The sequence below is a fragment of the Rattus norvegicus genome, chromosome 17 (assembly GCF_021556685.1).
Source record: "Rattus norvegicus strain SHRSP/BbbUtx chromosome 17, alternate assembly SHRSP_T2T, whole genome shotgun sequence".
In the NCBI taxonomy this organism is placed as follows: Eukaryota; Metazoa; Chordata; class Mammalia; order Rodentia; family Muridae; genus Rattus; species Rattus norvegicus.
The window spans coordinates 65,677,916-65,694,381 of NC_141550.1; the positions used below are offsets into that span (position 1 = coordinate 65,677,916).

General features: G+C 41.1%; 1 long non-coding RNA gene across 1 annotated transcript in view; it reads left to right on the plus strand.

Annotated features, from left to right (window-relative positions):
* Nucleotides 1-1,685: 1,685 nt before the first annotated feature.
* LOC120097813 (uncharacterized) overlaps nucleotides 1,686-16,466 on the plus strand; it is a 28,583-nt gene continuing 13,802 nt past the window's right edge. Inside the window, exons 1-5 of the long non-coding RNA XR_015641312.1 lie at nucleotides 1,686-1,842; nucleotides 2,214-2,325; nucleotides 4,693-4,931; nucleotides 9,197-9,369; nucleotides 10,788-10,971. This is a non-coding gene — a long non-coding RNA (uncharacterized LOC120097813). The remainder of the gene's footprint in view (nucleotides 1,843-2,213; nucleotides 2,326-4,692; nucleotides 4,932-9,196; nucleotides 9,370-10,787; nucleotides 10,972-16,466) is intronic.

Here is a 16,466-nt window from a genome sequence, read left to right on the forward strand (position 1 = left end):
GAAAACGCATCTGTCTGCGCATCTGCAGCTCAGCTATGGCTTCTCCTGCTCCCTTCATGTTCTTATCCCTCACTCCCCACTAGCCTCTGACAGAGTTGATCTCACAGGACATAGATGAGTCTTTGTGGCTTCATGAGCTAGGGTGGCTGCCCTCTCCCGTCTCCTTTCTGATAGTCTGCTGCACTTCCTTGCCTCGTGTCATGATGTGTCCGTTCCTTGCTTGCCTCGTGCTAGGATGTTTCTTCCATATTTCATCTCTCTGACTTCTGCCCTATTAACCTCATTCAATCCGTGCAGGCGGCTGTTTCAGTATTAAGGCTTGACCTTGTTTCTTCCTTTCAGTGTAGAGACAGAGACTAATAAACATGACTTTCACTCTCAGAAACTGATGGCGATCCTGAGCCTCATTTTCCGAGGGCTTTGCCCTGCCACTTTCTGTTAAAGGGAATTTGTGGAAACGCAGGGATGTCTCTTGGATGGGGCTGTGCTGTTGCAGTCTCAGGGGCTGATGTAGAGAACAATCCAAGGATGGGTCAGACAAGCTCAAGATTTCAATCTGTGAGAGTTTCACCACATTAGAATTAATTCTGTAAGAGAAGCTGTGCCAGGCTGCTGTGCACTAGCAATAAAAGTCAAAGAGCAAGGAGGCAGAATAATGGAGGGGAATTCTTATTAAAGGTGACTGGTGGAAGACATCTTTCCATACTCAGCCTCATACAAAGCCGTGGAGAAGATGAAAAAAATGACAATACTGTGATTAAAGGACGCTATCAGAGTACAGATTGAGAACAACAAATTATAAACAGTTAATATGCCATCAGGATTCCAGTATCTACCTAGAACAATAGTGGGGTGCTAAATGTTAACAGGTGTTTATCAGTCTGTGCCTGGTAGGGATATGGTCTTGGGACAGAACCATTCCCACATACATCTGGCGACTTTAGAGTGAGATAATCCTTGTAAAAGCCCAACCTCCGTAACATGGAGTACATTGTTTTAAACCAGCTCATCTGAGAATATGGTAGCTTTACTTGTACCACTTTCTTTGAAGCATATTTTAATACTTCTGTGTAAGGTATCAGTATGACATTCCATTTGGAGCTAAATGTATCCAGCTTCAAGTGCAGAGAACCCGTGTTCCCAATGGTCTGCTACCGGAAACCACCACAACAGTCACACAGACCTCTACAGTAACCTCTACAAAGATGTGTCTGATTATTTCTCTGCAGCTTAAACTTCCATGATCCTGCAGGCCTCTAGGCATCTGATTAATCTTTTCTGCCTGTCTAAGCAGGTACAGGCAGTAGGTCTTTCCTTTTCCTGATCCAGGGTTAAGAGGGCACAGATGCCCTTTTTAACCTGTGGGTCAAGCACTTTTACCCACTGTGCTGTTTATTCCTCTGGAATCCTTAATAGTACTTATCATTTCCAGCAATGTCAGATTTGGATATTCAGACAAAATCTTTTGGGGAACAGTAAAAATCTGATTAAAAACAAAACAAACAAATAAACAAAACCAAGAAACTTCCTGGCCTAATGTCAACGACAAACAAAGAGAACAACCAGGTCCTTGAGCTCCTCAGGCAGATTGTCCTTGAGGGTCTGTGCATTATGATTTAGAGCCTATGATGTGTTCTAAGAATGGAGACCAACAGCGGATCCTTCATGTTACCTAAGATTCTAGAGGGCAACCTTCTTATAGAGGAGATGAGTTAGATTATCGTGTCCCTCTTCCTCCCACAGTGAACAGCTGGGAAGTGGCTACTTTGGATCTTAGTTTGGATTCCCACAGAAGCTTGTGTTAATCACCATGATCAAAGAAACAGAACCAACAGGACAATGGTCTCCTCTTTTTCTCTCTCTCTCCCTCTCCCTCTGTCTCTGTTTGTCTCTCTCCTTTTCTCTTTCTCTTTCTTCTTTTCCCTCTCTATTCATCTTTCTATTCATCTATCCACTAGGTCATCTGCCATTTATCTAACAATATGTCAGCCATCATCTACCATCTATTATTTGTCTCTCTCTAGCAGTCATCCATCTTCCAAGACTCTATTACCTGTCAATTATTTATCATTTATAATAATCTATTAATATTCATATATATCAACTGTTTGATATCTTTCAGTCCATTACCCCATGACTTTCTATGTCTGTTTAATCTATAACCCATCGTTTATATAAGAGATTAGCTAATATGTTTATGATTATTGTGGCAGCTTATGGAGTTAGCATTTACCAAGTAGAGACCTAGAGAAGATTTCAGTTTACTTTGATCCAAGTCTGATGGCCTGAGATCCAGGAGCTGACAGTATCAATCTCAGCCTGAAGGTAGGAGAGTTTACAAAAGAAATCCCAGCTCACTGAGTGAAGCAAAATTATAGCGAAGAATATCAGTGAAGCAGGAAAAAAAATGAACACACTTTCTCCATATGGACTGTGCTCTACTCAGGCCTTCGAGGGATTGGATGATGCCGAATTGTCTTGGAAACAAGCAGCTTGACCCATTGATTTTTGTGCAAACTTTATCCAGCAATGGCCTCCATTGGCTTACTCCAAAGCACTGTTTATCTGGGAGCCCTGAGGCTCCATCAGATTGACACAGGTTAATGACCACAGAGACAGTCTTGAGGAAAAGTGGTTTATTGACATGTACAGTGGCTGCTCCATTGTGGGGCTTCAACTTTCTTACAAAGCTGACATATGCCCCCTAGCTGGTGATGATGGGCTGCAGCAGGCTCTGCTGTCCTCGGCTTATCATCCAAGCTTACATCTACCATTTTTGATAGTACTACTCCACGCACATGAAGGCTTAACCTCCATGTTTGAGTGCGAACTGTTTCCCAAGGCCATTACCACCTCCAAGCTCCCTGTGGAATCTTGTAAGGCAAGAGTCAGCTGTACTATATGCCAGCATTGCCTCCTCTTATTGTTCCCTAAATGTAATTGAAGTCAATGTGTGATGTAGAATTGACAGGTGCCTCTGCCCCTGCCCCCTGCAACCCCAGGTTTCACAGTCATCAAGCATCTGAGAAGCTGGAAGATGCTAAGGAAGCTAGGTAGCAGAAACAAAAATAAATAAATAAATATACAACAGTAACGATCAGAACTACAACCAGTTCTCAGTCATCCCTCTGGATGCGCAGCACCCTAGGCACTCCATGTTTCTTGCCTTGCCTTACTGACTTAATGTTCACAGTAAGTCCATGTAATGGAACAAGTTGTTTTCCTTATTTTATAGTTTAGAAATGGAGGCTCAGGTACACAGTGGAAGTTGCTTGAGGCAGTAGAGCACAGCAGAGCCCCTGCTGGATTTCCACTTTGTCCAGTTGCTAGTTGGCAACTGTATTAATGTCCTTGTCATGGGGATAAAGTATCTGCCAACAGCAGGTACATCGGTCACTTTTCTATTGCTGTGATGGAATGCCGTGTCCAGAAGCAACTTAAAGAAATAAGTTTAATTTGGATTATGGATCCAGAGTGTTAGAGTCCATAGAGTCAGGAAGGCTTGGCTGCAAAAAGCCAGAGAAGGAATAAGAGAAATCATCTCTTAACTACACACAAGAAGTAGAGCTAGCAAGCAGAAAGCAGGGTAAGGTTAAGTCCACCCCATCTGACGTACTTCCTCAATCAAGTCTCCCTGTCCTAAAGATTCCATGATTTTCCCAAACAATGTAAGAAGCTGGAATGAATGGGGACCCAGTGTTCAGATATATTGTTAATGCATGTATATTTGGGGCATGGGGGAGGCACAGCAGTAACTTAAGGGAGGGCTTATTTTGGCTTGTAGTGTGAAGGTCCAACTGTCATGATAGAGAAATCATGGCTGCAGTAGTAGATGGCTGGTCACTTTGTAACTGTCATCAGAGACTACTTAAGATGGGTGCTGGTACTCAGTTCACTTCTTCCTTTTGATTTTTCCCAAGTCACAAGCCCATGGCATGATGCTACCCACATTTAGAGTGGGTTTTGCAGTTTATACAGTCTAGACTCTCACTAACAGACATGACTGGGACTTTGTATCCTAGGTGATTCTAGCTTCTCTCAAGCTGACATCAATAACATCTATCCATGTAGGAAGAGCTCAAAAAAATCATACTTTTGGGTCTGTGTTAGTGCTATTTCTAATACAACATAGTTAACTAAGACATGATATGTTTCAAATAGTTAACTATTTTGTATAAACATCATGACTTCAAAATCAGTGGTTTGGTGATGAGACAACATATTATGCAATAATTATTAATTAAAGGACAGGGAAAGATATTGAACCAAATAATGAACCAGTTGCTAAATAGATCTTATAGTTCTACAACTAAATTAGATGCAGTAACATCTGTTGATACACAAAAATCATTATAGGTAAAGTTAAGTAACTCAGGTATTTCCCCACTTCAGAGTGGCCACAGAGTTTAAGAAACATTTTACTTTTCAAAGGGGTGTGGTGATACATGCTTATAAATTCAGTACTCAGGAAACAAAAATATAAAGATCATGAGTCCCAGGCTAGCCTGAGCTACATACCTATATTCGATTGTTTTAAGCTCACATTTTCCCTTTGCTTATCTCTTTTATTTTTCACAAGAATCACACAAATATCGTTTTCCCAAGATCACTTTATGAGTTGCCAAAATGTTAATTAACAGTTTTTTTCCTCTGTTATCATTATTATAACACACTTGCCTCTTGGCTCTGCAGCTCCAGATATTAATGAAGCCAGAATTGCTGTTGGTTTTCAAACCCAAACACAAGTAAATAGCTATGCACACGTCAAGGGCGATGCCTGGGAAATCCTGGATGTGAAAATGTCAGCTCTAAGCCAAGGTTCTCCTATGAGGCGGACATGCGGCCACTGTGACTGTTTTTCCAGGGAGCATTGATCTGGTGACTATTTCTATGAGGGATTGAGAGGAGGAGTGAAACCAAAATGTTATGTGGTAAGTCAGTCTCCCCTGCAGGTTCAATAGTTGCAGTCCTGATTCAATATATTCTGACCTTCTGGGGTCTGATATTGGGTTGCTGTTAAAATGGGTGAAAAACTGTTGTGGTTTGGTTGAAAATTGTCCCCCATAAGGTCACATATTTGACATGTGGACTGCAGGTGATAGTGTGGATAGGAAGGTTCTGGAATCATTAGGAGGTAGATTCTTTCTACCTGGGATGGCTGGGGATGGACGGGCCTTTAAATTTTATATTTCGTTCTTATTTTCTGTCCTTTCTCTCCTCACTAGATATAGATGGGATATGACCAGTCACCTCCTCTCCTTTTTTTTTTTTTTTTTTTTTTGCAGCCACACTTTGCCCGCCATGGTAGGTTGTCATACCTAGAACTACAAGTCAAAGTAAATCCTTCCTGGTAACAGAGTATCAGTAAAAGATCGCCTAGATAATGTTCACATGTAAACACGACAATGTCTTAATTATGTTAATATGGGAAGTCCTGAAAGTGGGTGTCATCACTCCCAACTTTGGGGTGTTTAAATAGCACAGAGCTGGGTAGAAGGCTTATGTGCACTCATTTTCTCTCTGCTCTTGGGTGTGGATGCAGCTAGCTGCTTCAATTGATTTCCCCAAAATGCTGGAGTGTAATCTGGAATTACAAGCAAAATGAACCATATCTCCATCCAAGATACCCAAGACATCCTATAGCAGGAAGGGTTTATCTGGGCCCGCCGTTCAGGATGGTCAGAATCTACTGCAGTGGAGAGGGACGGAGGCAGACTTATGTGATGGTCGTAGCAGGCTGTTGAGATCCGCCATCCCCAATCGCAAGCCTGAAGCAGAGGAAATAGGCAGGCAGAGGAGACTTTTGATCTCATGGTTGCACCCATTCAAAGCACTGCAAATTGCTTTTGTTAATATATATATTATATATAATATATATTATTATATATAACACATAGCACCAGGGTAGGAAACTAGAACAATCCCTTAAGTCACCTGCGAGGTATTTTGTTACAGCAGCAAGAAAAACGAGTAATAGAGACAGATCCTATTCGTTTGGTTTTGGAGGAGTTGAAAGACAAGGTGCCACCACTGAGAGACGCACATCCAAAAGAGGCTTGGGCTCAGACCAAAGAACATCAGACAGTCAGGTTTCACCAGTGAAAACAGAATCTAAAATAAAATTAAAAAAAAATCCAAGAATAAAAGCGATGGGAGAGATCATGCTTCTACAGTATAAACTAGTTAACATTTTCCTTTCAAATCCTTCCCTTTCTGTATTTGTAAAATATGACTTTACATTTTTAACCATCTTTGTGTGAATTCAGTGTTTGTGGTACACAAGAATGTTTTCACACATAGCACACCTCAAACTCACTCTAGCCACACTCTCTTTCCCATGGCCTATTTTTACCCCCCATTTCCCATTATTCCTCTGTTTCCTTAGCTAGTTGATTTTACTTACATGTCATAAACACAGGTATGATTTTATGTATCTACATGAAATCTAGGAAGCATAAATGAGAGAAAACACTTTTGTCTTTCTGAAACTTACTTAATTCATTTAGCTTGGCTACCTTCAGTCACCTCCATTTTCCTGCAAGCTTAACTGGATTCTTCTTCATGGCTGAAGAAGTTTCCTTTGTGCATACAATATCCTTTATTCATTCATTCCTCTGTGGTCAAACATGGCAGTTGACTCTGTTTCTAGATTTCTGAGTATGATGTGTCTCTCTTGCAGGTCAACTTCAGGTCCATTGGGCAAATAGCCAGAAGTCATATTATTGACTCATAGGATGGATTGCTTTTTAGATTTTTGTGTGTTTGTTTGCTTGCTTGCATGCTTGAAGTTATTGTTATTTCCCCATTTTTACAAAGGAAGAACCTAAATTAAACTTTATAGAGAGTTAATCTCTCAGTTGTCTTTAATTTACCACTGAATTAAACATTGTGTCATATTTGCCTCAACTATACCTTCTCCTTTAACTTTATGATAATTCACCTCACAAAGGGAAATAGTGTGTTCTCAAAGTCCTGTTCTACCTCACCTGTCAATTTCTACAGCTTTCTTTGGCTAGGTGTGTGATTTACGTCTCTTAATCATTTCATGCCTTCATTTTTCATCAGTATACTGAACGATAATCACCTCAGATGACTGTTTTGAGCACTAGATGTTAGTGAAGATGAAGCCCTTTGAAGAATACCAAAAGTATCTTAAGAATGACAGGAGATGGTGACTGAAATTCTCACTTCACCAAGAAAAGCATCAAGTTGCTGGAGAGATGGTTCAGTGCTTGATAGCCCTGGCTGTTCTTATAGAGGGCCCCGAGTTTAAATGCCAGCACCTGCAAAGCAGCTTGAAACTGTGACTCCCTCCTGGTCCTCTGAGATACTCCTGCACCCACATAATCAGTATCTGGAGAGATAGCTTTGCTAAGAAGAACACTTGCTGTTCTTCCAGAGGACCCAACCCTGATTCCCAGCACCAAAATCATCTAGCTTACAACTACTTATGCCTCTGGATCCATCCTTACTCTGCTGGACTCTGTGGGAAACTTTACATAGGTAGCATGCACATACATAGATACAGACACATTTACATACCTATCAATAATAAAAATCAAACCAAAAATAAATCCTCATTATACAGAGAAGTAAACAAACAAGAATGATTCCAGCCTTTGTCCCCTCTGTGTCTTTTGCCATCAAAATCCTCATGATAGCCTACAAATCTAGGAATCTCTGCTTCTCAGGGATCTCACATTCATGATGATTTTTCAACTACTTTTTTTCTTGGATTATAGGCAGACTCTTCATTTAACCTAGATCCTTTGTCTGCTGAAAAGCCTCTTCTCTTTAGACCCAGGACTACTAGATATAGGCTTGGTCTTTGCATTTTATGCTGGGTTGGCTTGAAATCAGACAAACATGAGAATCTAAATATGATTGCTGGGTAGCTATTCTCATAAATGCATGGATCCTGGGACTCCATAGGAATGAAGCACAGTGAGGGTGATGATGACTAAGGAATCAGGGTGCCCAGTGTGGTTCAGGAGAGAGTGCTAAAAATGAGAGGCCTGCCTTTGTTACCTAAACAGCAGTGATCCAACACATTTCTAGCTCCTTCATTAAGTTTTATTTCTACATAGTTTTAAGGTAGAGCCTTACTCTGGAGTGCTGGATGGACTTGAACTCACAGAGATCTGCCTGCCTCTGCCTCTGCCTCTGCCTCTGCCTCTGCCTCTGCCTCTGCCTCTGCCTCTGCCTCTGCCTCTGCCTCTGCCTCTGCCTCTGCCTCTGCCTCTGCTTCTGCCTCTGCCTCTTCCTCTGCCTCCCAAGTCCCAGGATTAAAGACTGCCACCACACCAGATTTGTGTGTGTGTGTGTGTGTGTGTGTGTGTGTGTGTGTTGTATTGTGTATGTGTCTGTTTGACAGTCTGTGTCTGTGTCTATGTCTGTGTCTCTGTGTGCATGTGTGGGTATGTGCATATGTGAGTACAGTGCCTCCTGAGCCTAGAAGAGGTTTGTTGCCAGTGTTAGAAGTGTCTTTGAGTCACCCAACTTGGATGCTGGGAACCAAACTCAGGTTCTCTGGAAGAACAGTATGCACTTTTAACTGCTGAGCTATCTCTCTAGCCCCTTCCATTTCTTTCTTATTGTCTTGGGTGTTTCTGTCTACAACTACTCCAAGTTCTGAATTCTCTGTTGCCTTTGATTATAGGGTATTTTCTAGAAATTATATAGTAGGCATGGATACTAATCAGAGGTTCCCACTATTTTTGGGAAAATGCATGTTGCTTCCTTTTTCCTTTAAATACTCATCTTTGACCTCTGTTTAATTGCGTCAATTGTTCCTAACCCCGTCTGCCTTCTCTGTATCCACTGTCTGATGGTCCAGCGCAGTGCAGCTGTCTCATTTATGTAATTCAGCAATCGTACAAAGAGACAGAACTGTGAACACAATTGTTCCTAGGTATAAATAGCAGCAAGCTGGATAATCTCATCTGTGCTTCCATTCAAACACCCTCACAAATGCTTCTGTCTTGAGAATAGTTTAGATCCTCATTCCTCTACCCCATCAGGGAAATGTATTTGCTATACATTTAGCAAACACTTCTATTGAACTTGCTAAATTTTATTTTTTTCATGCCTTCCCTATTATATCATGCCTACCTGCATGCAGTGGGCTCTGTACAAGTAGCCTGGAAAAATTTGAGTGCTGAAGTCACTAAAACCTAGGGATTTTGTGCTCTGAAAGGTTTCATGATTGTCCAGTTGCTTCCTCGTCAATGTGACAAAAGCCACTTAAGGATAAGGCAGGGAAGGATTTACTTGGCTCACAGTTTGAGGGCACAGTCCATCATGAAGGGAAATGTGTGCTGGGAGGATCAAGAAGCACATGGTCACATTGCATCCAGTGAAGAATCAGAGGTGAGTGCTGGTTCTGCCTTTATTCTCTGCTTTTGATTCAGTCCAAGACCTCAGCCCAAGGAATGATACTGCCTTTATTTATGGTAAATCTTCTTCCATCTGCTAAACAAATCAAGAAACTCTCTCATAGACTGAGGGAACATTCAGTATACCGCACCTCTTTTATTTGTTTATTTTATTCTTTTCTCATACATTGCATCCTAACCACAGTTTCTCCTCCCTCCATGCGTTCCACCCCTTTTCCCCAGATCAACTCTTCCTCTGTTTCCCTCCAAAAAGGACAGGCCTCACAGGCATGTAAATGGCATAACAATTTGCAGTAAGACTAAGCACAAACTCTCATATCAAGGCCGGGTGAGGTAGGAGGAAAAGAGTCCTAAGTGCAGATGAAAGACTCCCACTATTAGACCCACAAAGGATACTAACTAACAACTATGATGTAAATATGCAGGGAACCTAGCTCAGAGCCATGCAGGCTCTGTGGTTGTTCTATAACTAGGCAAAACTTCCATTGGTGGGACTGGAGACATCAACCCCACTATAAAACCTATGATGTACAATTTATTCCCACCTGTTAGATGTGCTGGGCAAACAGTGATGCAGAACTTATGAGAGTGGCCAACCAGTGACTGATCCAACTTGAGGCTCACACCATGAGAGGGAGCCTATTCAAGGCATTGCCTGGATGACCAGAAACTAGTGGTTGGACATTCCAGAGACCTAGGATAGAACCACACATGACTGGCAATAAATAAATAAATAAATAAATAAATAAATAAATAAATAAATAAATAAATAAATAATAAACTCCACCTCTTCTTCATAGTGCCCCCCTATAGAGCCACACCAGGGATTTAGCCTTGAACGTAGGGGCCATTGGTAGAAATTTAAGATCCAAACCACATAGCACTGTCAACCCCAGGGATCACTTTCAAATTTTTGCTTACACGTCCTGATGCTGTAGCAACAATGATGTTTTTTCTATGTATGTCATTACCCAAATTACTGCAGTATAAGGTGAGCTAATCACACAAGGGGGGGCACGTTATTTACCTTGTAGAACAGCTAAGAAGCATTCAGAGTGTTCGTCTTCCAATTGTTGACAATATTAATTTGCAGTAACTAATAACTTTGTATATGGGCAATAATATCAATCGACATGTTTCACCTCATCTAAACCTTTGAAAGCCACAAAGACGACCTTCACATCTGTGTTTTTGCTGAACTGTGCACAACAGAGAGTAATTGGAATGCCCTTTGACTGGAGGATGCCTAGTGTGGATATGGCACATACACAATGGGCACTTACCAAGCTACAAAGAACAACAACACTGTAAAATGTGCCAAGAAAAATGAATGTATCTGAAAATATTATATGAAGTGATATAAAAGCAAAGCTTTCACTTTTTCATGTGCAGACACTAATTTTTAATGCTAGTGTGTAGGAGAATGGACTCAGGAGAAAAGGGGAGGAGGAAGAGAAACACCTTGTATGAATTTTGATTGAAGAGAGTATCCAAGACATGGTCAAATGAATTTACTAACCGTCTCAACTCAGCCTCTTTCCACATGAAATGAGGGATTTGATACGACAGATTACAGGTGAGTTTAATTAAAGGGTAGTGGAGTACCATGAGGAATCTTGAATCAAACAAAAACATTTCCCGAGTAAATGTTTGGATGGCCACATGAGGGGAGAGAGGATAGAAAGAGAAATCAAAAGGAGGAGGAAGGGAAAGTGGGGGAGGAGGAGAGAAGAGGGACCTTTGCTATCATGGCAAGGTCTCACTGTGGTCAGAAATATAACATCAGAGCAGGGGAGGCCTGGCAGCAGGGCCTTGAGGTAGCTGACCATTTGAGTACCCAGTCAATAAGCAGAGATGAAGGCATAGCAGCTCATGCTCTTTTTCCACGAGTCCAACCATTAAAGTGGGTCTTTCTTCCTCAACAAACATAATCTAGACAATGCCTCATAGACATTCCCAGAGGTTTTTCTCCTAGGTGGTTTTAGAACCATCACACCTCCAGGCCTGATGACTAGTCTCTGTCCGGGTTGCCTGTTAATGGCTCATAGACGATCTATGCTGCTTTCTTGAGCTTCTGTCCTCTTCCCACTTCCGCAATATTAAACCAAGCACAGATGTTGGGGGGAAAATAAAATGTAAATCAGGCCACTCTTTCGGTAGAGCAAATTTGCGATTGTGGACCACAGAAAGTCACTTCTGGCTCCTTTCTTACTGGTGTATCTCAATAGTATTGCTGGATTGGATAAGCATACGGGAAACCACAAGGATATTCCTCCAAAACCGAAAGTGTCTTGGGTGAATTCTGTCTTGTGTTCATGCTAGCCTTATACTTTCATGGGAACACAAGAAAGCTTTTTGGTGTCTATTTCTAGAGAAGATTCTTAATCCTCAATCCATGCTGTGATTAAAGCTAGCTCTGAAAATTATAAAGAGTTGTACACATTTTTATCCACTCCAAAGAGACCTTTCCACAGTTATGGTCGCCACTTAGAAACATGGATCTGATGATTCTTTTGAGTAGAGCCTGGTATAAGAGGGAGAAGACCATTCTCCCCCTCAAATTCTACCCCAAAGAAAAGTAGATCTGACACATGGTGCAGCTGGTCAAGAGGGTGCTCCTTTGTGTTTAAAATGGAAACAACCAACTTTATCCATTAGACATGTTTACTTCAAGGGCGCTGTAAACTCTTTTCTTTGTTTTGGTTCTTTGTCAGCCCAGAGTGGTTAGTTCTACTTTTAAAGAATTCTAAACTCATGCTTTAACCAATGAGAAAAACAAAACATTTGTGTTTTCTCAGTTATTAAGGAGAAAACAATTTAATTCTAATAAATATTTTCCCCTTGGAGTTCTGAGTCTTTTATCTTTAATTCCTAATTCACAGTAAGCTAGAGAATGATAATTAGCTCATTTCCTTCTTCTATAAATATTTTCCCTTTTAAAAATACACTGGGCTTCTTGGCTCCCATCTGTATTCTAAATATTTGGATGATAAAGGCAGGAATCACCTTGAGTTCCAGGCTAGCCTGAGCTACAAAGTGAGGCATTGCCTAACAAAAGGAAGAGGGACACATATAGTGTAGAATTTTTATTCCAGTTTGAAATTATACACATATACACAGGCATGTTCTGGCACACACATGCATAAGCATGCATTTAGTGAAAAGTCACATGACTCTTAGTTCTCTGATGTGGTCTGATAGATGTGCTCTCATAGGGAAGTTCTCTCTTTTGTTTAATAACTAATAGTCAAGAATTATTTATTCATTTACAATGACAGATAAAAAATGTGAAGTTCCATTCTGAATACTCAAAGAAGCTTTGCTTTTATAACTATTGACAATTAGAATAGTTAAATGAGACTGACCTTACTCATAATAGATGATTTGATATCATCATGGGGCAGGTCATCTTGCACAAGTTCATACTTCCTCTGGAGGGAACATGTCCTCTAGAGTTCTAGTATTTGAATACCACAGAATTCTACCAGAACTAAGATACCAGTGGACTCATGTGCATTAGCTAAGGTCATAAGGGAATAGCACATAGGGTTCTCAGAGTTACCACCAAAAATGTAAATTGTTTTGCACTTGTTTATTTCTCTCCCAGTTGTGCTGAGTTATAAAATGTATTTTAGAAGGGTGTAGAACAGCCTATAGTTCTTTGATGATGTTGAATATTCTTAATGGATTGTTTTATCTCAATAACAAGGTTGGGATGGTAACAATGATGTCTCCTCTCTGTTATTAAAGCCACTCATTTTGCTGAACTGCAGTATCAGGTATTCAATATCCATCCCTGAAGCTTAATGTTTGCAGAAAGATGTCCCAAAGCCTCTGGGCAATACTCTACTGACTCTTCGACACTCTCCCCATGAGAGCTCTTTCTGACATCTTTCTGTAACCAATACTTTCTCATTGTTACTAGAATTTACCTTTTAAATGCATTGCAATTTAAATCTAAGCTTTTGACCCATCTGTGGTCTCCAGTAGTTCTAATAATGGATTTCATGCTCTCTGGTTTGTGTAGAGGTGTGGGTACATATGCACACATGTGGTCATATGTGTTGAGACTACATGTCAATATATTCTCTTTTTGCTCACTCTCTGGCCACTTAGATTTTGTGTCATAGTCTTTCTGTGGCCTTGAGATCACCTAGTAGGCTATGCTGGCTGGCAGGGAAGCCCCACAGATGCCTGTATCCATCTCCATGCCGGGGTCATTGATTGGCATCATAAGTGTGCATCAGCCCTGCTCTTTTTATAAGGTGAGTTCTGAGGTCTGAAGCTTAAGTTTTCATGGTTGCATAGCAAGTGCTTGACTTACTGAACCTGAGTACAAATCTTACTAAGGCTTTGGCTTCATGTATATTTGACCCATTTCCCAATCAGCTACAGTGTTTGACCCTCTTCTCACCATCTCTCTAGACGTGTGAGTCTGGATCTTTCTGTTAGCTGTCTAAGCCAGTCCTTTTGTTTTCTACTCTTTCCCTTGGAAATGTTTACTGGAAATGGTTGCTTGCACTCTTCAGCTTCTTGTTCAAGGCATTACTTCATGCTTGGATTCCTCTGTGCATCACGCCAGAGTGTCCATCACACTTTCCTCTCCTGCATTTTGTATCTACTGAACTGCAGAAAGCTGTATTAGTCAGGGTTCCCTAGAGTCACAGAACTTATGGAATGTCTCTCTATATTAAGGGAATTTATTGTGGTGAATTATGGTCTATAGTCCGACTACCCCAACAATGGTTAGATGTAGATAGGAAGTCCAAGAATCTAGTAGTTGCTCAGTCCCATGAGGCTGGTTGTTTCAGCTGCTCTTCTGTAGAAGTAGGTTCCAACAGATGTGCTAGCAAGTAAATGCAAGCAGGCAAAGAAGAGTGAATCTTCCTCCTTCTAATATCCTTATGTAGGTCTCCAGTAGAAGGCGTTACCCAAATTAAAAGTATGTACCACCATGTCTGGATCCGGGACTTGCTTTGTCCCAGGCTGACCTTGAACTCAGAGATCTCTTTGCCATAGTCTCCTTGGATTAAATTTGTGAACTAACTTGCCTGGGCCTAAGCTTTTCATGGCCACTATGCCTTAATATCTGCATGCCAAGAAACTTGTGTCTTCCAGCTTCAAGGTCTGGATCACAGGTGAGCCCTCCAATTCTGGATTGCAGTTTATTCTAGATTCAAGTTGACAACCAGGAATAACCATTACAAACTGTGAAGCACTTTCCTTCATGCTCTGTAAAACATTCCTATTTCCCTTTGCTGTAGTCACCGTGGGTTTCTAGAACATATGCTTTGCAAGGGAAGAGACCAGAATTTGCTAGTGAATGCAAAAAGAGATATCATAAAAAAACCAAAAACAAAACAATATGCTCTAATCTTTGGTTACTTTCACCATCTCATGATGATTTGTAACATCCTGGTCTAATTGAAGTAAGTGTGAGTCAAGAAATACCTGCAATTGGTCAGTGAGCCAACCTCAATACATTTCTATTGATAGAACTCAAGAACTATTGCTTACTAGTATCTCAGTCATTGTCTCTGTTGCCATAACAAAATACCTGACTCTGAGCACTTACTAAAGAAAGTAAGGTTTTATTTAACTTATAGTTCTAAAAGCTAAATGGTCAGGATGATCATCCCTAAGAGTTCACAACAAAATATTATATAATGATAAAAATAGACTGTTGATGTATTTATCAGGCTAGGAAACAAATGAAAAGTAAGGAAAATAAGTTACTGAAAAAGGTATATATTCTGTAATATTGCATGCATGGCTCTCTGCAAAAACTATACAGGGCTAGAAAACTGGGCCATGTCACAGAGGGAATAGAACATGGACATTAGGGGACATGAGAGAATATTTGTAGAGATGGAAATTATCTGTATCTTGATTGTCAAAACTCATTTATTTCTAGATAGTAAAGTATAAATGTAATTTCTAAGGGTTATCTTGTACCCTTTTGCTCTCAAATAATAATAAGGTGTTTCTATACCACTCTAAACTCTTTTTAACTCCTGGAAAAAGATGCAGAGACCTGGTATTTTTATTTAAAAGTTAATGTTACTAAGCTGGGTAGGTTTTGAACTATTCTTATGCGACTAGGGTATTACTACCCAGCAAATGCCCCATTACTTGCCATCTGGCCTTACCCTAGCTCACCTTGGTCCATGTGTGTCCTAACGGCTGCTCTCTCATTCATGATCTCATGACGAATCCTACTGGTTCTTCCACATGGTCTCATTATACGTTCCTCTTTTCTCTTTCTTTCCTCTCTCTCCTCTCTATTCTCTGGTTCCTTTGGAAGCCCCCAGACTAGAACCAGCACCATTGTCCTATTCTCTTCTCTTTCCCCACCAATTGGCTGATCAGCTCTTTGATTATCCAATCAGAGGTGATGGAAAACAATTTTTGCATAACATTGAGACTGGAGACTGGAGATACTTGACCAAGTGTTGGCCTTCATACTGGAGGCTTTTCACAGAGATCTCTGGCCCCTCCAGCCACGTGCGAGGGTTCAGGCGAAGGGGAGAGAACTCAGGCAGAGAGGAGGAATCACCTCTGCTGTCTCTGTTGCTACAGCTTCAGTTGCTCTAAGACATCAGCTGGGCTGAGCCTGCAGGTAGCTGACTAGCCAGCAAGGGGTGCGGGGGAGCTTCTGGCAGGGATTTCAGAAGAGCAGATCCCTTCCCCAAGTGGCAGTGTTACACCTCTTATGGCAGAAGCTCTCAGATGACGGAATAGTTCTTGCATACCTTTAATCCTTCTGGATAGAATTCTTATATACAGTTTTGGGGTTGAGTTAGTGTCTGACATCCGGTACTTCCTATTGGCTTGGCCTGAGAGCTTGGAGACACCTCATCTACATATGTATGTGGGAGGGTGGTTAGTTAGGGTCTCACAGTAGGTACTTCCTATTGGCTTGGTCTGAGAGCGTGGGAATACCTCATCTACATGTGAGAGGGCATGGTTCTGTGTCTATGTGACTGATGGCCACAAGCCTCTCTACAGGGGGATGAGGAGGTGCTGTAGCTATATGACAGGGGTCTGGCCAACTAGGAGTTTAGGGAAATG